Here is a 24,115-nt window from a genome sequence, read left to right as displayed (position 1 = left end):
AGATCGAGTGGCGATGTTATTCTATCAAGCATGGAGTGGGAGAGTTATTTCCATTGCTGGTTAATGGAACAATGGATGGAATGGTGAAATTAATGGACCCCTGTTCTTTGGAAAAAAACAGTTGGAAAATGGTTGAAGACGCTTAAGTTTAAGAATATGAATAGACATACGTTTCAGAATCGGGTTTGAATATATGTTTTATAATTTGTTTTAAATATATTTTTCAGAGCTAAAAAAAAACTTGGCAAATGGTTGAAGATGCATAAGTTAAAGAATGTAAACAGACATACGTTTTAGAATCAATGCCGCTTGGAATATATATTTTATAAATTTTTTAAATACATTTCTCACTAATCAACATAAGTGGTTATCAACAAGAGGTACAGTAAATTTTTAATCATGCTCTATAAAAAATTAATTTAAATATGCTTTAAACACGTAATTTAGACATGTAAGAAAGTTACTGTTAGCAATTTCATTCATTGATTTAGTGACGAATACGAGAATATACTAACATCTTTCAATTCAAGTCATCTGATAAAAAGGATTAATTAAGAAAATGATTAAGTTGCCAGTCCGATAAGGAGGATGCCTATCAATGAATTTCATTCATTGATTTAGTGACGACTACGAGAATATACTAGCGTCTTTCAATTCAGGTCATCCCATCAAAAAGATTAATTAAGAAAATGATTAAATTGCCAATTCCGATAAGAAAGAAGCCTATTGACGTAATTAAAAGAGAGTGGAACTTCAAAATCTAGAACAACACGTGGGCTACTACATAACATGCAAATGGAAATGATAGGAATAGAGGATATTCATAGGTGGGTTTCTGTCCAGAAATTTTCTAAAAGCGGCCCCTATTCATAAGTCTGAAAAAACTAGTTTCACACTCACCATTTATGTACTAATAATTTGATTTAACCCAACCAAGCACCGGCGATGGTTTGGTGAATCATCTCCTTCAACTTGTCAGCTCCTAAGTTTTTCATTGAGCTCCCCTCTCATGTCATAAAAATGAATTTTCATTGTTATTGTTAAAAGAAACAATCCGACCGATTATATATATGTTTTATTCCAACGAATGCATTATAATATCTTTCTAGCGTCAAATTAGACTCATGAAGTGGATTCTTATTACTTACACTGAAAGTGAGTGTGGAGTGGATGCCTTCATCTAAGCAGAGAAGTTTCAATTCATGATATGCAGTGGAAGAGATTCGAGGGCTCTCATCAGCTTCACTAATAAGCCAGCCTCTTTCTGACCATCAATTCGCACCTGATATATTCCCGTTCCCCACTATTACAGATGTCTACTGTTCTTTCCCCAACGGCATCAACCATCAATCAATCAAACTCCTTTCAAATTTCAATATAATTGAATTAAACTATTGCCGGAAGAACAAGAAAAAGATTCGAATTTCGGTCAGCCAAAGTCAGTTCAAGACGTGCAAAAAGACCAGATAGTTTTGTTTTGTTTGTGTTGTTTTTTTTGTTTTTTTTATTTAAATTCTGGGCATTGGATACCGTTCTTGGAAGATAGGCAGCGTTTTTTTAATTTTGGGCATTGGATACCGTTCTTGGAAGATAGGCAGCGTCTCTCTCACCCGGAAGGCAAAAGAGATAGTTGTAAAGTTATTTTATTTTAGAGCGTCAATATTTTAAGTACGATAAAGTTTATTGCAAACGGTTAACATTTGAAGTTTAATAATGTTACTCTATTTCTCTAGGGTCAACATGCCCAGAGAATAGCAATTATTTTATCTAACTATTCAAACTAAATTCAATTGATTTAAAAAAAGTTTGGACATTGGCTAGGCGAAGAAAGTCTGTCTTTTTCTCAACCCTAATGCAAGAAAAAAATTGTTGGTACTAGGCTCGCCTTCAATACCCTAATGCAAGAAAAAAATTGTTGGTACTAGGCTCGCCTTCAATATAGATTTGAGAGGGTTAACAAGTCAACTTACTAAATTTGAACTTGGGTGAGGAAAATAACAACTAATAACTGTTTCACCCAACTGCCTAAACTAAACTCAAATAAAAATCTAACTATCAACAAAATAATTTCACTTCTAAAAATAAAATGTTTTTAATTAATCAATATTCAGTAATTACCAATAATTAATCAATATTCAGTAATTGCCACAATTATTAATAATAACATTGTAAAAATTTTAACCAAAAATATTTTCATATATAACACTTTATTTTCACAGCTCCTAACACCACTAAAACTTGTGCAAAATTAAAAAATCCACAAATTAAATTCAGCAGTTTAAACATGACTTCCATGCAAGAGAGCAGATGTTTTCAAACAATTAAGCGCTGCGTGTGAACACGAAGGTCATGCAAGAGAGCCTCAATTTGAGCAGTTTCCGATATGACCCACGCACCAAATCATTTTCAATTAATAATTTTCGCTCTTACCGTTGGTCGAGTTTTCAAATAATCAGAAATTTTCAACCCACGGGCTCCATTGCTGCGGTGGGGCACGTAGTTGAGAATGGATATTAATGGGGATCCATTTTTGAAAAAGTGAATCCGCAAGAGAGCCGCAATTTGAGCAGTTTCCGAAATGACCCACGCACCAAATCATTTTCAATTAATAATTTTCGCTTTGTTGGTCAAGAGTTCTCAAATAATGGATACCAATGGGGATCCATTTTGAAAAAGTGAATCGTGTCTTTAGAGATTTGAACACATTAAGATGAAACGCCCAGCTTTACTAAGATACACATTTATTCAATTTTCTATTCTAATAAGTTGTTCACGAAGTGGTGTGGAAAATTTCTTACAAAACGGGACTTTCCACAGCTTATGTTGGGAATAAAATAATAACGAGAATGGACTAAATAGATCATAAATAATGAGGATAATCCTTGACAAATTTTTATTATAGAGTTGGATTGCTAATATGATTTCATTTCTCGGGATTATTTTAATTAAAAATTATTTTAATATTATTTGAAATTTGGTTAAAAGTGTAATTTCTTTAACTAAGAAATAGTGACTCACGTTTTTGCTCAAGATGAGAAATAAAGTAATAAGAAAAATGGATTAAAAAGAGCATATGCGATGTATTTAGTAATTGTAAATATTTAATTATCATAGTAAATAAATTGAACATTACTATTTAAGTTTATAAATTAAATGTTTTGATAATAACAATTATTTAGTTTTCACATGTCAAGTAGTTAGGATAGACAGTGCCTATCCCTAACTACTTCCTTGAAGATGTATCTTCAATGAAGGGAAATCAAGAGAGTATTGGTACATGAGATGAAAGTAAGAAAAAGAAAAGAGAAGTTTTTGTGCTGATGATTCAGGCGGATCAAAAAGCTAAGCCTGGTTATGACCATATAGGTGTGACAAGTAAAACTCATAGTCGTGCAGGAAACATCTTGCAGTATGACAAGTAAAACTCATAGTCGTGTAAGAAACATCTTACATGTGAGTAACAAGTCTGGAAACTTGGGCCTGAAGACAGGTTTCAAGGTTGTAACTTAGTTTTTTATGTCAAAGAGGACAGTGGTTGCATAAGTAATTTGTATTATAACGTAATTCGTAATATAATGTAGTTTTTTTTAACATCCACTACAACAAAACCCTGTGATTAGCGTCCCTTTTTTTCTTCCTTTTTTGCATCTAAAGCCCATTTTTTGTGCCATTTGTGTCCATTGATCAAATATGGTGCAAAAATTGATGCAAAGTTTGCACCGAGTTTTTCACCATGTCTTACACCAAGTTTAGCACCAAGTATTGTAATAGGTTTTGCATCAGGTTTTACACCAAGCTTTACGCCAGGTTTTATGCCAAATTTTGTACCATCCTTTGCACCATGTTTTGCATCAATTTTAGCACCTAATTTTGTTTTGCCAACTTTTGTATCATTTATTGCATCCACTTTTTGCACCTAAACTTGCATCAACATTTTCATCATCTCTTGCATCCTCTTTTCCATCATTTTTAAAATCATTTTTTGCATTCCCTTTGTGTCAAGATTTGCATCAGGTTTTGTGTCTCATATTGCATCTACTTTTGCATCGAATTTTGTTGCATCAAATTTTGCATCATATTTTTCATCCATTGTTGCACCCATGTTTACGTCCACTTTTGCATCCATTTTTTCATCTTATTTTTCATCTTCATTTGCTTCTTTTTTTGCATCTATCATTACATCCACTTTTGTTGTAATACTATTTGTACCATGTTTTGTACTTACTGTTGTACCCATGTTTGCTTCCAATTTTGCATCCACTTTTGCATCAAAATATTTCATCTATTTTTGCATTCACTTTTGTATTGGGTTTTGCATCTCATTTTGTATCTTCTTTTGCATCTACTTCCATTGCATCCATATTTTTCATCCAATTTTGTTTCTGCTGTTGCACCCATGTTTGCATCCACTTTTGCATCCCTTATTGCATATTGTTTTGCATCCAAGTTTACATCTTTTTTTGTGTTTTTTATTACATCCACTTTTGTTGTGCCATATCTTATGCCTATCATTGAAACCCACATTTGCTTCCAATTTTTCATCCACATTTGCATCCTCTTTTGTGTCCGAGTTTGCATCAAATAATTTTTATGTTTTTTGCATCCCATCTTGCATCTACTTTTACATCCACTTCTGATGCGTCCAATTTTGAATCTAATTTTGTGTCCACTATTGCACCCATGTTTGGTGCATGTTTACATCCATTTTTTAATCCAATTTTTCCTCTTTTTTGCATCCAAGTTTGTGTCTTTTTTTGTTCATTGTTGTATCCACATTTATTTCACAACAATTCATGCTAATTTTTATGCCTACTATTACATCCATGTTTTCTTCCACTTTCTTGTCCGTGTTTGCATCCTATTTTGTGTCCAAGTTTGCATCAACTATTGCATCTACTTTTTCATCCTCTTTTGTGTCAATTTTTCTGTCTTGTTTTGCATCTACTTATGTTGTGTCCACTTTTGATCCAATTTTACGTCTATTTTTGCCCCTATTTTATTTTACTTTTGCATCCATTTTCCAACACTCATATTTTTTTTTTATTGATGATATTTCTTATGATGTTAACAATTATGAACGATTGATGACAATGTCAATAATTATCAGGATGATGATAATGAAGATGATGATGATGACATGAATTAGGATTATTACGATAATAAAAATGATGATAAAGATGTTGGGGGTTATAATGACAATGATGATGATGACAATGTTGATGGCGATGCTAATGACCTTGGACAATCTTCCCAATTTTTAAATGTTGTCATGGTCATAATCATAATCATTATCTTTAGAGTCATCTTACAAGTCATCATCATTTGATCATCATTATCATTATTTTCATCTTGGTTATCATCAACAACAATAATGGCATGAATGATGACTATGATGTTTATGACGATGTTGACAACAATGATGATAGAAATTACATTAATTATGATGATGGGGATGATGAAAATTACAATGATGATGATAATGGTAGTGATGATGATGATCCTCGATCATCTCTAAAAAATAAAGTTGTCATTTCTCTTGCATATATCATGTGTTCTAACAACCCTTTTTGAGCACTCATAATATTTTCTGGGATGACGATATTTCTTACGACACCTATAATTATGAACAATTGACGACAATGTCCATAATCATGATGATGATGATGATGATGATGACGACATGAATAGCGATTATGACGATAATGCAATGATGAGATTGATGGTGGTGATGATGATGATAATGAAGATGATGACACTTCCTCTAAACTAGGGAGATACTCATAATGAGACAAAAAATTACTCTCAAGTTGAAATAATCATATTGTTAGGATATTCTGACACATAGAAAATAGTTAAGTACAACTTGGTTTAGTATAGAGTTAGGTAAAGTGTGTTTCTTTACCATTGTACATTTTGTAACTTACAATCCGACAGTCATGAAATGTAGTGATCTGACAGTTCATTCTCTCCTCGGTATTACCGACACTTGATCCGTGGCTTGACACCTGATTGGTCCATGATTTCATATTTAAAGCGCATGGAGGGTCATTTGTAGGGTAATCCGTGCATGAGAGAAGCATATGTAAATTTTCATTCTTTTATTAATAAATTGCCTGAAGTGGCCGCATTGGCTCAAGCCGTGGACTGTTTCCCTCTTTGAGGGTTTTAACCACGTCAAAAATACTGGTGTATTGATCTGTGATCTGGTTGTGAGCGGTGTCCTTTGTTGTTCTGTCTGAGGAACTTACCCTGTAAATTCCTACATGGTATCAGAGCTATTTGAGGGTCGCATCCGTTGGTGATCCAAATCTGAAGCCGGTAGAACTGCATCCGACTGTCGTGTCCTAGATTTGATGTTTCTGACTACTTTCAGGCTGAGAGGACTGCTCTGTTGTGTTTGGAGCATCTGTTCCAGTGAGGAACCCCTTTCGTTTCACGCGAAAAGGTTTCCGGTAGCCCTAGCTACGTCATTTTTAAGATCTTGAGGTATACAATGTTTATTTGCAGTTTACAGTTATTTTCTCTCTATTTATTTCGGTTTCGGTTTATTTAGCTTTTTTTATTACTGGATCTATACCTTTCATTTCTGCATATGCTCTTTGCCCTGTGACTCTGTGCGATCTGGGAAAATCAGAAACAGAAAGGAAGGATTTTTCTCATGCATATGCTCTTTTCCCTGCGCCTTAGGGTGATCTCGGAAAATTAGAAACATTGAGGAAAATATATAGTTTCCGGCTAAAGCTAACTTTGAGCCGCAAGGTTCATTTTTGAAAATATTTAGTTTTTCGGCTAAACCTAACTTCGAGCCGTAAGGTTCGTTTTCTTTGCATCTCTGTGTTGGGTTTTGTGTTTTTTGTTTTGTAGGGAAAAAGAGCTTTTTCAAAGCAAGCACGCAACCCAAAGCCCCCCCCCCCCTCTCTCTCTCTCAAATTTTTTGTATAGCTCAATTGGTTCAAAGCTATTTTAAGAGAGTAGAGGTCTTGGGTTCAAGTCTCCATTTTGTGGGGGCGGACTTTTTCATTTTCGCACATTCCCGCACTTCGTCGGCAACTTCATCAACGTTTTTTCAGAAAGCCATAACTTCTTCATCCGGAAGCCATTTTCAGAGCTGTTTTTTTTAAACCAGCCTAATTTTTTGAGATCTATCCATTGGAATACTTAGTTTCAGCATCTTCAACTTCAGTTTCCGTTGAAATGGAAAGTCAATACCAAGTTACCCTTGACAGCACCAACTACTTCCAATGGTTGTCCTACATTGAGGATTTACTTAGAAGTAAAGGTCTCTACAGAATAGCCTCAGGCCAAGAAAAGAAATCGAAGGATGAAGATAAGGCTGTTAAATGGGAAAATAGGCAAGATCAAGCACGTGGATTGATAGCGATGTCTATTTCTCCAGATCTTAGATTCCATATTGCAGAACTTGATACTCCTGATGAAGCAATGAAACAAATCAATAAAGTTTTTGGGATTAAAAATGAGCTTAGAGCCCATCAAATTGAAAATGAGTTGCTTAAATTGGACCCTAATAATTTTTCTTGCATTGAAGATTTCTTGTCCAAGTTCAAGACCCTTAGATATCTCTTGGAAGGTGTTAAAGTTAAGAAAGAAGATAGTAACCTTATCTATTCCATTCTTACTAAGTTGGGACCAGCCTACTCTGTGTTTGTTTCCACCTTCCATTCTACAAGAGAAGCCTTCATTTCTCAAGGAACAGACTACAAGTCCCCTTCCTTTGACTCTTTTTGTGATTCTTTAATAAGAGAGCATGAAAAACTCTTACACATTGGTCTTCTTAATCTTGGAAACTCTTTCAAGAAAGCGTTAGCCGCCCAACAGCAACCAAATTCAAAGAATCCTAAGAAGTCATATCCTAAAAAGAATGGTCCTAAACCAAACAAGGGTCCTAAGCAATTTCAGCCCCAAAATGAAAAATCATTTCAACAAAATATTAAGACAAATAAAAACAAAGGGAAGAAGACTGATAGACATTGTAATTTTTGTAATCAAGATGGCCACTTAGAATCAAAACTCTTTAAGAAGATGGAAGCCTTGGAAGCAGCAATGAAGAAGCATAACATCCATTTGGGGCAATCTTCAACTTCAACTTCATCTTCAGGAATGACACTTTCTGCATGTGGTTGTCAAGCATCTCGGTCTGGCTATGCATTAAATGTATCTTCTTCTTCTCATTCTCATGAGTGGCTCATTGATTCTGGAGCTTCTTATCACATGGCCAAAAACAAAGCCATGTTTTCTTCTTTAAATGATTGTAACACCAAAAATATATATGTTGGTGATGATAGATCTCTTAGTGTTGTATGGAGTGGAACTGTTCATCTAGACAATGGTCAGTTTAATGATGTATTATGTGTTCCAACCTTATCCTGCAACCTTCTATCTGTATATCAGATAACTCATTCAGGTGAAGGTAAAATCGTTGAATTTTCACCTCATGATGTTGTAATCAAGGACTTAAGAGATCCTAAAAAGATTTTAGCTACTAGCATTGCTAATGATTCTACAAGGTTGTATAAGTTTCACAACTTTGGGTCATCAAATCTTCCCTCAGTATTTGTTTCTCATAACGATGAAGTGAGCAAACTTTGGCATGAGCGATTTGGTCACTTAAATTATCGCTCCCTTCAGCATCTATGTAAAGAAAATATGGTGATAGGTCTTCCTATGGTATCTTGTAGAGATGGTGTTTGTTCCAGATGTGTACTCGGAAAACATCATCGGGACAGTTTTGAAAAACGTGCCTCTTGGCACGCCTCAGCCCCTTTAAAGCTTGTGCATAGTGATTTATGTGGTCCACTTCCAGTTGTGTCATTCTCTGGCTGCAAGTATTTCTTAACTTTCATTGATGATTTCTCCAGACGCACTTGGGTATACTTCTTAAAACTCAATAGTGAAGTATTTAACACATTTTTGGCCTTCAAGGCCTTTGTTGAAAAACAATCTGGACATCAAATTCTTAAGCTAAGATCTGATAATGGCGGAGAATATGTTAAAAACACATTCATCAACTTTTGCACTGAGAATGGAATTCAAATGCAACATACTGTTCCATATACTCCACAACAAAATGGTGTAGCTGAAAGGAAGAATCGCACCTTAAAGGAAATGGCTAATTGTATGCTACAATCTAAAGGACTTGGTCTTAGTTTTTGGGCAGAAGCAATTAACTATGCATATTTCATAATAAATCGCACTCCTACTAAGGCTTTAAAGAATATCACTCCAGAAGAAGCATGGAGCTCAATCAAACTAGATGTAAGTCACTTTCGTGTTTTTGGAAGTGAAGCGTGGGCCCATATTCCAGATGAAAAGCATAAAGCTTTAGAACCTAAGAGTGAAAAATGTACTTTTGTTGGATATTCTGAGGATGTCAAAGGCTATAGACTTATTCCATTTAAGTCCAAAAATCTTATCATTAGAAGAGATGTAAAATTTGATGAAAATATATCGGCCTGCGAGCCTAGTCCGGCGGATGTGCGACCTCTCCCTATCTCTTCTAATTTTGAAAAAATTTCTTCTTCAGATGATGAAAATGAGGATGACAATCCTCCCCCACCATCTCAGGATCCTCCTTAAGCTCCTCAGCTTCCAAAATGGGTTCGTGCTACTCGAGATGCAGTAGGTGATCTTGCCGGTGATCCTACAGATCAGCGACACACACGTTCTCAGTTTGACAGAGCCTCTTCTTTACTGGCTCAAGCTCTAGTAAATTATGATCCTGACACTTTTGCAGAAGCTTCAGGCCATCCAGATTGGGAAGCAACTATGAATGAAGAATATCATTCATTATTGGCAAATGATACATGGGATCTTGTTCCTCTACCAAAGGGACGAAAAATTGTTAGATGCAAATGGGTTTACAGAACCAAGTATGGACCATATGGGAAAGTTGATAAACATAAAGCTCGTCTTGTTGCTAAAGTTTTTTCACAGGTTGAAGGCATTGACTACACTGAAACCTTCTCCCCTGTTGCCAAAATGAACTCTATCCACCTTGTTCTTTCCCTTGCTGCTTCGTTCAAATGGGAAGTCCATCAGATGGATGTTAAATCCGCCTTCTTGCATGGGGACTTGCATGAAGAAATCTATATGGAACAACCTATTGGCTTTATACAAATAGACTCCAGACTTGTATGTCGACTTAAGAAATCCCTTTATGGTCTCAAGCAAGCTCCTCGAGCTTGGTATGCCAAAATAGATAACTTTCTTTTAGAATCTGGCTTTTCTAGGTGTCATTCTGACAATATTGTCTACACCAAGAAAGTGGGCAAGTCTCTTATCATTCTTGTTCTTTATGTTGATGATCTTATCCTGACTAGTAGTGATCCCAACCTTATAAACCATGTGAAGTCTAGCCTTAAAAGGAAGTTTGAAATGACAGACTTAGGACACTTACATTATTTTCTTGGTCTTCAAGTCTTGAAATCCAAGGAAGGTATTTCCCTTTCTCAATCCAAGTATGCCTGTGATATTCTACGCCACTTTCACATGGAAGACTGTAAGCCAGCCCCTTCTCCCTTTCAATCTGGAGTCAAAATTTCAGTCATTTGTACTTCTCCTGAAGTTGATGCTACCTTATACCGTCAACTTGTAGGAAAACTTTTGTATCTAACCCATACTCGTCCTGACCTTTCCTTTACTGTTGGCCTTGTTGCTCGGTTTATGAAAAACCCACATGAAAGTCATTGGAAAGCAGCTAAAAGAATACTTCGTTATGTTCGAGGTACAGTTCAGTTTGGGATTCATTACAATGCTGAAGCAGCTCCTCTATTGGTTGGTTTCACTGATTCTGATTGGGCTGGTGACCCTGATGATCGGAAGTCTACTACCGGTTATGTGTTCACTCTTGGTTCAAGACCTATTACATGGCCTTGCAAGAAACAAGGTGCCATTTCTCTTTCATCAGCAGAAGCAGAGTATCGTGGTGCCGTAGAAGCTAGTAAGGAAGCCTTGTGGCTTCATCAGATCCTGTCAGAGTTTGGCTTTCAGCAGCAGCATCCGACTACACTTTGGTGTGATAATCAAAGTGCCATTCAACTATGCAAAGATCCAGTCCAGCATCAGTGCAACAAACACATTGAACTGCACATGCACTTCATCAGAAAGCTCATTCACGACCATGTTCTTGAAGTGCAATATTGTTCAATAGATGATCAAGTTGCAGACATCTTCACAAAGGCTCTCACAGAGGCAAAGTTCACTAAACTTCGATTTATGGTTGGAGTTCAGGAAGTTGTCACTAAGGGGGGATAGGCTCTAGTGCCTCCTTCCTTCTCCTATTGTGTCATATTTGTAAATCCTTAAATCCTATCCCAAGTTGTTCTTAACGGGGGATGTTAGGATATTCCGACACATAGGAAATAGTTAAGTACAACTTGGTCTAGTATAGAGTTAGGTAAAGTATGTTTCTTTATTGTTGTACATTTTGTAACTTACAATCCGACGGTCACGATATGTAGTGATCCGACGATTCATTCTCTCCTCGGTATTACCGACACTTGATCCATGGCTTGACACCCGATTGGTCCATGATTTTTATTTAAAGCGCATAGACGGTCATTTGTAGGGTAATTCGTGCATGAGAGAAGCATATGTAAATTTTCATTCTTTTATTAATAAATTGCCTGAAGTGGCCGCGTTGGCTCAGGCCGTGGACTATTTCCCTCTTTGAGGGTTTTAACCACGTAAAAAATACTGGTGTATTGATCTGCGATCTGGTTGTGAGCAGTGTCCTTTGGTGTTCTGTCTGAGGAACTTACCCTGTAAATTCCTACATAAGAAGGGATCTAGATTGATAAGCATCAACGATGATTTACATAATCATAGCCAACATTGTCAAAATAGAAAGGCCTTGACTAACAAGTTATATCTCTCCATTAGATCATAGCACAATGTTGGGAGGCATAAATTTGGACATCACTACCTCTTTAGGCACTCACCGCACTAGGATGTTCATCAGGCATGTCCTCGCATGATCATTTCCTAATCCACTATCATAATATTTGACACTAGGAAATGCCAATCCTCATGAATATTCTTATCTTGGATTAATGTACATGACATATGGTAGTTAGTCCTAGTCAAAGCACAAATTCTCAAAGAATATTAGTCCCATATGTTTATCTAATCCACCATTCTCCCCACTGATGTCTTTAGTAGGCTTACAACTGTTAGTATCGGCCATAGTACATGACAAATGGATAATATGGTGTCAATGCTCACTCACTCTCAACCAGGGAGGAGACATCCACAAGCATAAGCGTTTCTCAAGAATACCCATCATTTTCATAGTGAATAACATCATTAATTTGTTTTCATCGCACGATGCCTTTATGATTAAGCATTCATAGATTTGTGGCAAAATACTTCCCCTTTTGTCATTTGTGATGAAAGAAAATCAAAAAGTGAAAGCCAAAATCATTAAAGATACACTATAATGATTTATCTAAGTCTAAACTCTAAGGTTAAAGTGAAAATCTATGTAAATATTATATCTATGAGTTGTTCAAAACTTATCAAAACCTTATTCCCTAAGTCCTATATATAATAAAAATCAAAAGAAAGGAAATTAAGGCCCAATGAATGGTAACTCATGTATTCACACCCTCTTTGGAAAACATATGAATATATACACTCCTAGTCACACTTGATCACATGTTTGTGATGGTTAAATCATGAAGTTCTCTTTTCCCCTTTCATTTTCACTTCATCATTTAAGAACCTAATTGAGGATCTAGGGAATTTTTCTTTCCTAAGGGTTTCATGTCTACTCTTGGTTTACTTATGTCACACTACGGTTAATCATGTGACGGAGTGAAATACTTAAGTTTGTGGAGTTATTAGAACAGTGTATTAAGTTAGTTACCACACACACATGTATTACATGTCATTGATCCACATGTGTGGGTTGGAGATTCATTGCTTGAGAACTTTAATGGATACTACTTTAGGGCCTTGATGGTATATCTTACAAAATCTCTTGGTAAACATTGTGATTCATCCTTTCTTTTCCTCGAGACACTTGATAATATTGAAGTCACTCACAATAATCCATAGAAATGGGGAGTATAAATTACTTGTGCTGGAAATAGAATTGAGAAATAGAGGTTTTCCATTTGTGATATTGGAGTCATAGACATTGGATACATGGTAGTAGTCCTCGATGTCAATTAACTAAAATTATATTGTCATAATGTGAAAAGAGGTAAACATATTGGTAACCTTGATTTCCTGATCATTCCAAATAATATCCATTCCACCCAAGTATATCTAATCATCAATCACTGCTACTTGGAAATTCCACCCCCATTTTTTAATTATATGAGGTAGAACCTCACTTAATATTTTTATTTCTTATATCAACATTATTGATGGGTGCTTTCCATACCATTTTTCTTTTAGGAGTATTTTTTTTCCTTTACTATTGAGGTCCCTCGTGTTCCATGAGACTATTTTCATGGAGAATTTACACAGGAAGGAAGTATAATGTGACTAAAAAAAACATGTTCCAAGATTCAAGTTATTGGACAATGGCACTTCCTGAATCCTATATTTCTTTAACCTGGGACTGAATGGTGAACTTGATAGACTTAAGGGAAATTAACCAATGAAAATATCAATAAGACGTGACTTTTGACTTTATCACATACAAGTTAATATACTAAACAAAATATCCATAAAAATTTCATCAATCAATGAATCTTTAAAAAAAAATATCCAAAACAATTTCATCAAGCAATGAAGCATTCCATTATAAATTAAAATCTATAAACCTTTTGGGATTTTTTTGCTAAACCATGTTCAAAACCAACATATTTAATATTAATATTTAATAATGATATAGAGAATAACACATTTTCATAAATTAAATAAAATGTTATCAATCCTAAGAAATGTCACTAACATAAAACTAAAAAGCATGCAACTAATGGGAGTTACCACTCAGGGCCACCATAAGACAATTAATCTATTAAGACAAGGATTAATGGGGAAAGAAATCTACAAAGGACAAAGGAAAACCTATTTTAACTTTATTGTTTTATTAGGTGCAAGTTGAACATCTCAAGATATAATGAAGAGAAGAATTAATTTTATTGCATTAAGAAAACCCAAGCACATTCTATAACTTAGCAAGGAAAAGATGTATAATACCCATATAAGTGACACAACACATGGCATTAAGTTACTTTTTTATATATAATTTAAAATTATATCATAAAATCACAAATTTACGATGAATGGATGTCTAAAATACATTTTTATAAAAAGAAAATATAATTTTTGTTATAAAAAAAACCAGAAACTAAATATATTTTTTTAGAAAATAAAAAATACTAAACTGAATATATATTAAGAAAAAACTAAATTTAAGCAAATTATATATATATATTTAGAATTTTTAAACACTTCCCTCCATTCTAAGAAGCAAACATAATAATTGAAATAAGGGCGGACCAAAAATATTCCTTTCCTTGGTAAGTATTTCCCACCATTCATTCCACTCACTCGAGTTATTTCATAAAACAGAGATACGTGTTATTTCACACTCTTTGGCAAAGCCTATTGAGCTTCTCTTATGATATATCTATTCCTTGATCTATTGATCAAGTTTTGATTCCCTGGAGATTAATTAGAGCAAAGAAAACATGAGTACTCGTAATTCCAAGTTCAATGCCTCTAATCGTGGACACAAGGCAAGGGAGGGGTTGCTATCGTGGTTATAACTCCAAGTTCATTGTCTTTGATGGTGGATGAGGCAAGGGAGGGGGTTGCAGTCATGGTCGTGGCCGTGGAGTTTTCTCCTTACATTATATTTAGGGAGTTCAAAGCAATTTGAATGGAATCATTGTCATCACTAGGTATAATGGATTAAGTGTGATAATGGATAAAATGAAGTAATTATTTGTGAGCATTTGTTCTTGAACGAACATTAGGATCCATCTTATTATAGAGAAAAGTACATGCATTAAAAACAACTCAATATTTCATGTGACATTCTTTCTTTGTTAAAATTTCTTCTATTTCTAATTTGAATTACACTTGTAATTTGAAATAAAGCTTCCAGTAAATATTAATTTACCAGCTCTACATGGAAATCATAAGAAACATTCCCAATATAATATGAAGAACATATGGGTACCTACTTCACATGGATTAAAAAATGCTTCTACTACTTAATGTGAATTACAAGTGTAAACTTAGTTGGATCTCCAATATATCTTAAGTCATATTTTCATTTTATTTTTAGTACTATTAAATGTTATTATGTCCTACCTCATTTTATTGTTAGCATTGTAATAAAAATATGCATTTTTCTATAGAATTAGTACTAACATGTAATATTGATTTTTTTTCCAAAACGTTATAGGTAGTGACCACGAAGATGATGATATAGACTATGTTTATATTACATCGTATATCAGAGATGATGACGATGAGGATGGTGATGACATTGGTGATGATTATGTGGATGATATTATCAGGATGGTCAGGATGATGATCATGGAAATGATCATGAGGATGAGATTGACTATGATTTTCGTGGTGCTAGCTAGCCATGAATTATTTTTTATATTTAGTTGGATGTCTTAATATGGTAATCATACATTTGAATTTTAGTTTATTTGAATAATGATGATGATACTATCGGTACTATCTTGTTACCTTATGAATATGTTGAAAATTGTTTACAATTTTTTATGAAGAATTATTGTGTATGATGAGATTCCTATTTTTTTATGGATGTTGTGAACTTATCTTAACATAATGATATCTATGAAACATTTTTATTTGGTAATATTACATTGACTTTTAGTTGATTTGATTAAATATGATGATGATATTATCATTTTTATCTTGTTATTTTATGTATATAATGAAAATTATCAACATTATTTTGATGGAGAATTATTATGTATGATGATATTACTATCTTTTGATGGATGTTGTGAATTTACCTTAGAATAATGGTGTTCATGAAATATTTTGATATGACAATCACACATTTGAATCTTAGTTGATTTGATTAAAGATGACGAGGATATTATTAGTATTATCTTGTTACTTTATATATGTGTTGAAACCTGTCAATTCTTTTTTATGGAGAATGATTATGTATGATGATATTACTATTTTTGGATGTAATGTTGTGAATTTACCTTGGAACAATGATATTTGTGATAAATGTTGATTTAGTAGTGATATATGTATATTGAAAATTGTCAATGATTTTTTGATGGAGAATTGTTATATATGAGGATACTACTATATTTTTTACGAATGTTGTCAATTACCCTTAAATTTGTTTACAAATACTAAGTTATGAATTTGAATTGTGATATATTCTTAAATGTATTATACATTAAAATACCTCCTAATCATCTTGGAGGAGAATACTATGTTGTTGGTTGAAATACCCCTTTCTCCTAAACTATATAAGCCTATAGTACAAGTTATGTACCATGAAGACCATGGTATCCTAGTCTATAACAAGTTGTCCCCTTCATATAACCTTTGTTACCAAAATTATCACATTAGAGGAATTTAAAACTCAAAAAATAACCACCTGAGAAAAAATTAAGAAACTAATAAAATAATGCGATGTAGACAATTTTTTAATATATCATTTTTATTATTCTTTTACTAAAATTACCCAAATAAATGCCACATTTATCAAAATAACTGTATATGTATTTTATATTTAAATTAATATATTAGCACAAGATTTAATAAAATTTAAATTAAAAAAGCAAATTTAAATTAAAAAAACAAATTCAAAATTTAAAGGAAATTTAAATTTAAATTTAAAGGAAATTCAAATTTAAATTTAAATTACCCAAATAAACGTCACTTTTATCACAAATAACCGTCTACATGTATTTTATATTGAAATTAATTTATTAACTCAAGATTTAAGAAAAATTAAATTTAAAAGGAAATCTTAAAATATAAATTTAGTTAAATTTAAATTTAAGTTACTCAAGTAAATGCACTTTTATCTAAATAACCATATATTTATATTTTATATTTAAATTAATTTATCAATACAAGATTTAATAAAATTTAAATTAAGAAAGTAAATTTAAAATTTAAATTCAATTTAGGATTTAGGATTTTATATTTAAATTTATTTATTTAGCACACCATGATTTACCCTTCATAAAAAAATATTCTCATATTGTAACGTTTATAGATTAAGATATTATTTTTATTTTTAATATTTAATATAATTTTGGGGCACTTGGGCACCATTCACAGTTAAATTAGGTAAGTTATATTATTAAAAAAAAAATCCACTGCCTAATCACACCTGTATGTCTTTTAAATTTTAAAGGATTTTAATTGGCTTACACATTATGACATAGAAATTCAATGTTAGCATTTTAAAATGAAAATTCCTCTAATGCGAGCAAAAAAACTAGAGTTAACTAGAATTTGACACTCTTGTTCACTTTCGAAAACTCATATGATGGAATGTGATCTCTTTATCCTCATCTTTAGATTTTTCCTAAAAAATAAAAGCATAAAAAAGTGGGAAAGATCCATAAAGCATGGGGAAGATTTTTCCGAAGCACAAAAACATCTAAAAAGTGGAAAATGCCATTTTTATATAAGGAAACATTATTCACCCAAAAGTTGTTGCCAAAACTGAACTAATGAGGAATTTGGGAAATCTTCATAGCCTTCACTTTCCTATATATTGGAGGCTTTGCCATCAAGGAAATGATGGGAATTCATGTATTGTCACGCTACTGAGATCTATCTTGAGAGGGAGAGTTTTGGAACTAGCAGTTGGGGGAGGTGTTGTTGCAACTGCATCTGATAGTTGTAACTTTCCTCCAACTCCTTTATTAATATAGATTAGTTGTTCTTCCTTCCATGTGCTACTATTCATACTTTACTTATCCTATTTAACTAATGAATGTATGAGATATTGGTTTATATTTATTTATTCAGTAATATTTATATGTTTATGATAGTTTCAATTATCAAGATATTATGTTGTGAATTTTTCTTTCTTCTCTACCTTGTGTGTAGGACCAAGATTTGGAGCTATCTAGGAGCGCTTGCCAGCTACACTAAAAACTCCAACAAGACCTGCATGGAAGGACACATGAATTCATTCTTATTTTCTTAATCTATACTCTACATCTTGATCTACTAAGAAACTTGAACCTTAGAACAACCTTTCTCTTAATCAATCTCTCTTACATTTCTGGGATAAGCTGAGAGGGTTTTATGTTCATATAACTGTGCATTAAATCCTATAGAAAAATGATATTTAGAAACTGTAATATGTTTCACTATGTAATAAAATTAGTAAAATGGAAGTAAAAGTAAAATCTAAACAAGAAGCCAAAAGTGGATGTAACCATTAATGCAAAATTGGGAGTAGAATTGGATGTTAAACTAGCCATCAAAACAAGATGCAAACAATGAGACAAAAAGGGTTTTAAAGTAGAATTTAAAAAGAGTTCAAAACTAGACACAAAGAAGGGAACAAAATAGGGCATACAGAAAGATACCAAATTGGGTGCAAATAAGGATGCAAAAATGGACACCAAAATGAGGATGCAAAGAATGGTGTAAAATTAGGATGCACAATTGGGTGCAAAAAGAATGTAAGAAAAAACACAAAACAAGAAGAAAAATGGGACTAAAAAATGGTGAAACTAAGAATGCCAAAAATGATGCATAACTAGATGAAAATTCAAAATAAAATCTAGGTGCAAAATGAGATGCAAATGTGGACAAAAAATGTGGCAGAAAAAAACATGAAAATTTGGATGCCAAAAAGGATGCAAAATTAGACACCAAAAAGGATGCAAAATTGGACATAAAAAATGGTGAAAAATTGGACACAAAAGTAGAAAAATGGTAAGAAAATGGGCATAAAAATGGCTCAAATTTGGATGCAACATTGGATGCAAAATGAGGTGCAACAAATGATTCAAAACTTGGCACAAAAACAAATGCAAAAGTAAACGAAAAAATGGCTCAAAATTGAACGTGACATTAGACACAAAATGGGATTCAAAGGTGGACGTAACACATGGTCCAACATATGGTGAAAATTTAGATGCTCAAAATGATGCAAAATTGGATGCAAGAAATGTTGTTAAAAATGATGCTAAATTGGATGCAATAAATGATGCAAAATTAAGTGCAAAATAGGATGCAAAAAAGGGAGACAAATGAAACGAAAAGGTGGATGAAAAACATGTGGCAAAAATGGATGAAAATTTTGGCACTAAATCAAATTCAACATATGGTGCAAAGTTAGATGCAAAAAATGGTGTAAAAATAAGCAGAAAAATTGGTGCAAAAATAAATGTAAAAATAAGTACAAAATTAGAAGCAAAAAATGGCATAAGACTAGATGCAAAGACTGGCACAAACTCGATGCAAAAAAAGGCACTAAATCAAATGCAAAAGATGGTGTAAAACTCGATGCAAATTACGACACAAAAATAGAAGCAAAGAATGGCATAAAACAGGAAGCAAAAAATGATGCAAAAATAGATGCAAAAAATGGCACAAAACTAGAAGCAAAACCTGTTGTAAAACCAAATGCAAATCTTTGTGCAAAATATGATGCAAAAAATGATGCAAATTTTGGTGTAAAAAAAGATGCAAAATTTGGTGCAAAAAAGGATGCTTTAAAAATTGTACAATAGAGCGAGATTTAGCGCCAGGCTGCTCATCCCAATGCACAGAAAAATACACTAAAATCTGGTGCTAAATCTGGTGTAAATTCCCTGTTTTGTTGTAGTGATCAAAGAGGATAGTGGTTACATAAGTAATCTATAAATTGTAAACTATGTGTTCAGCAACTAATATAAACTCCTGCAAATCTGTAGCAAAAATAGCGAAATTCTTAAAAGAATAAAGTGATTACTATGCAAATACCCTTAAGAGGATATATAAAAGTCAAAAGAATGAAATTTCTAGATAAAACTTAAACCTGTCAAACAGTGATATTAATAATTGTGGTAAGAACAACTTAATATTAGTGAATATTCAAGTAAATTATCTTTATTCTATAAACAATGTTGTAAAGAACAAGAAACTAAATTTAAGGCCAAACCATTTTTAACCTTAATCATATTTGCTAAGAAAGTTATCCTAAATAAAAAAGGAAAACAAGAAATATAAAAGGAGGCAATATATCTAAACGTTAACACGATTACGACAATTCCCTAGAAAAATAAATTCAAACAAAATAAGAAACACCAAATTAATTAAAGGCCCATGGGACAAAAACCATCCACTGAGTATATCAAACATAAATTATGATGGAGTATAGCAAGCATGAACTATGATGCATGGTAATGATAGGATGCAGGTCGAAACTCCGGATACTTCGAGAACTAAGTATAAACATAATAGAATAGAAGAGACAAGATGCCAAACAAATTTTGGAAAAACACAACTTATACTTTCGTTAAAATAAAAACATTGGAGAATAGAACTAGACAATTGATCAGCTTGAATTTTGAAAAAAAGAAAAGTGTAGTTCAATCTGGGTATAAAAATTCTCTTCTTTTTACAATTCAGGTAGCTATATATTTAAATAAAATTATGCAGTAAAATCAGAAACCATCGTAATAGGGACTTAGAGTATTAGCAATTTCTGATAAAATTGTATCAAGTGCATAGAAATTCTTTCTGAATAAGGGCAGGTCTAAAGGCATACTCAGAAAGCCAATTAATGGAGAAATGGCTTCGAGATCTAACTTAAACGTTAGAGCCTTAAAAAAAATTAAGCACTAACCCTTACAAAAAATAAATTAAGAAAAAAAAAAGGAGCAACAAAGCCTTACTGGTTCATAAACTAAACTCTCAAGAACTGCCGCTAGTAGCATTTCAGAGCAAAATCTTTCATATACCCGGAAACCAAAAAGGGTAAAACGATAAACCTTGAGAGGGTTCCGGAAGGTGCTCCTCGCATAACCCTTCTTTGAGTGATAAGGTGCCTGCGGAGAAACCTGTCAGATAGAAAACATTTACATATATCCAGCAAAGATCTAAGAATAAATTAACGGCGTTTCAAAATAAAATTTCAGGAAAACTACCTATACCTGCCAAGGATGCGAGTTCAAAGCATTTCGTCAAAACAATGGAATGCTGGATAAATCAACCAACCACGCCACCAGAGCAAGAATGTGGCAACAGAGGAAGGACAACTGTAACATTACAAAGAGGTAAGCGAATCATAAGTTTGGTCAGAACCATTAGCTCTGCAAGCCGATGAACCCAAACGCAATGGAATTTAGAGTCTAATTGAGGGAAGCGGTAAGGGTTTACACGCTGCGGTTGGATGAACCCATGTCGTGGACGACCTTTGATGGAGCGATGCTTCCGAGGAAAGATCGATAGATGGAGAGCATATGGAAGACTGCAGAGACCTGCTCCTGCCATCGCTTGAAAGGCCCTTTTTACATCTAATTATCTCATAAATTAATCAATGTGTGCTGCCGTAATGAATACCTTCATTAATGAATATACCGTTTCCACGGTGGTAAAAGATTCATAGCTTCAATGCTTTAACATTACTATTTTACATTATAGTTTATAGATGTAGATTTGAATTAATAATTTATTTTATTTTATTTTATTATGTGAATTTATGGGGACATCACAACATAAATAGTAAAGATAATTATTAAGGAACTTTTATTATATTTCTGGATTGGTTATATGATTGCATTGCTAGGGATTATTTTAATTTAAAATTGTTCTAATATTATTTGAAATTTTGTTAAAAGTGTAGTTTTTTTTTAACTGAAGAAATCGTGCTTCAGGAATACATTGTTTTGCTTAGGATTGGATCACAAGATCTATAAAACCAAACTTAAGTGTAGATTATTAGGGTGAGATGAAACAATTTTATTTATATAAATAAAAGTAGTGGGAAAACTTATCATAATTTCTCAAATTAATAATGGGAACAACTATCACTAGCTAGTAATGCTGATTGACTCATCACTGTCACTCAAGAAAAACTAATGTTATATATAATTGTGTTGATAAAAAAAATTATTAACTATATATGTATGTATGTATGTATATAGATATATATTTTAAATTAGAATTTATTATTAATTCATATTTTGTTTTTTAAATTTTATTTTAAGAAATTTATTTTTCTCTGGGTTCCAAAGTGAGAGTGAAAGTTAATAGAATAATATTCATAGGCATAAAACTATAACAATTATAACAATATTTATCATTACCACATCACTTGCAGAAATTTGTATCTAGATAAAAAACAGAACAACCATTCTTCCAAACTATCAAATATAATCTCACTTAACCACTTCCAATCCTTTTTGCTTTCCAAAAAAATGAAAAACGAATTGTTTTAGCAACCACATACAAATTATATAAAAACTAGCATTTGCACCAAATGTTGCAAAGGAAATGCCATAAGGAATAAATTGAAGAACACAAATATAACACAAGAATACTTTGATAAAGAATAAAAATATATTGAATGCTCAAATCAATGCCCCATTAACTGGAAACACTTAGTAGACATATCTATCAACATTAGGATTATACAAAATGATAAAGAAATTTCCCATATACAAACAACAACCTTTTGTCACATCCACATTTTAAAAAATTCCTTGGAACGTGATTGGAATCTCCCATATTGCCTTTTTCATTATGGGATAAATCTTCCATATTGTTATTTTCATTATGAATATTGTTAGTTCATTTTTGTAAAGTGTTGGTGTGTTATAAAAAAAACAGCACCTTCGACAACAACCTTGTCATATCCACATTTGAAAAAATGCCTTGGAACGTGATTCGAATCTCCCATATTGCCTTTTTCATTATGCAGATAAATCTTCCATATTGCTATTTTCATCATGAATATTGTTAGTTCATTGTTGTAAAGTGTTAGTGTGTTAAATTCAATACTATAAGTTCGACAAGTGAAAAAAATTCCTCAATTAGCATAATATGTATTTTTCTCTTACCATGTATTTTTCAGTCATGTATTACAAAACTTCCGTCAAAGAGCACAAGTAACAAATTAACATGTATTTTCCCTTCATTATTTTCATCATAGAGCCAAGAAATCCACACCTTATCTATAAAGTAACAAAAACATTTTGAAATAAGTTTAATATTTCAAGCGAGTGTCTAACCTATAAAGTAACAAAAACTTTTTGAAATAAATTTAATATTTTAGGAAATTAACTAACCTAATTTAATAATTGAAAAAATCTCAAAGATGAATTATACTCCATAATAAGAGAGCCAACGTTGGAGCCCATACTTTCACTAAAACCAAAAGAAACACAACCACTTGTTAAGAAGAAATTCAAGAAATAATAATAAAACAAAAATAATAAACATTAAAGTATAAAATGGAATTTCCAACACACATGTACAAATATACATGCTCTATGTCCATTGTTAGATTAAATGGGTATGAAGAAAATTAGTAGAGAACCCAAAATTGTATTTCTAATTAGGAGAGGGGTGGAGAAATGCTTTAAATGCGGGTTGTTGTCATTCTAATGAAACCATTTGCAAAGGGGATGTTAAGATTCTGAGAGAGAAGCTAGGCTTGGTAGAGAACACCTTCCTTGTGAAGACAAAATGTCAGTGTTTGGTTGCTCAGAGTTGTTCTCCTAAAAAAAGGGGCAGATGAGTTTTTAAGAGGAGGGGCAGATGAGTTTTGAAGATTTGCAGGATGACTTATAGATCTATGAAAATTCCTTCCATATAGATGCTCGGCATCTTCTATTTTTGACCAATGTAAGTTTATGACATATTATATGAAAGTTGTGACTGATACCTCTCACATTATGAGCCATTGATGATGGGAGATTCACATGCTAAGTAGGGAACATCTCTTGAGGAGTGATTATTTGTTATATTGGGTAATGATTCCTTTGACAGAGAGATATTTTTGTAATTTTTGTTTCCTTTCTTGTCAAGTCAAGTTGGGAGAGCATTGTAGTTAGGCTTATATATAGTTAGAATGAGTAGAGTGAATCTACCTGGTAACAACCTTAGGCCATTTCTGTGTCTCTAGCTACAGCCTCCATCCATGGATCACTGGTTCAGGTTGGCTGAT

General features: G+C 32.9%; 1 pseudogene; it reads right to left on the bottom strand.

Annotated features, from left to right (window-relative positions):
* Nucleotides 1-1,195: 1,195 nt before the first annotated feature.
* The window catches only part of LOC149151981 (transcription factor ICE1-like), a 48,478-nt pseudogene continuing 25,558 nt past the window's right edge, over nt 1,196-24,115 (bottom strand).

The sequence above is a fragment of the Pinus tabuliformis genome, chromosome 9 (genome assembly GCF_031772625.1).
Source record: "Pinus tabuliformis cultivar Carrire ecotype Pingquan chromosome 9, CPIR1, whole genome shotgun sequence".
Lineage (NCBI taxonomy): Eukaryota > Viridiplantae > Streptophyta > Pinopsida > Pinales > Pinaceae > Pinus > Pinus tabuliformis.
Note: the sequence above shows the minus strand (reverse complement) of the source record. Positions and strands in the feature narration are given on the sequence as shown.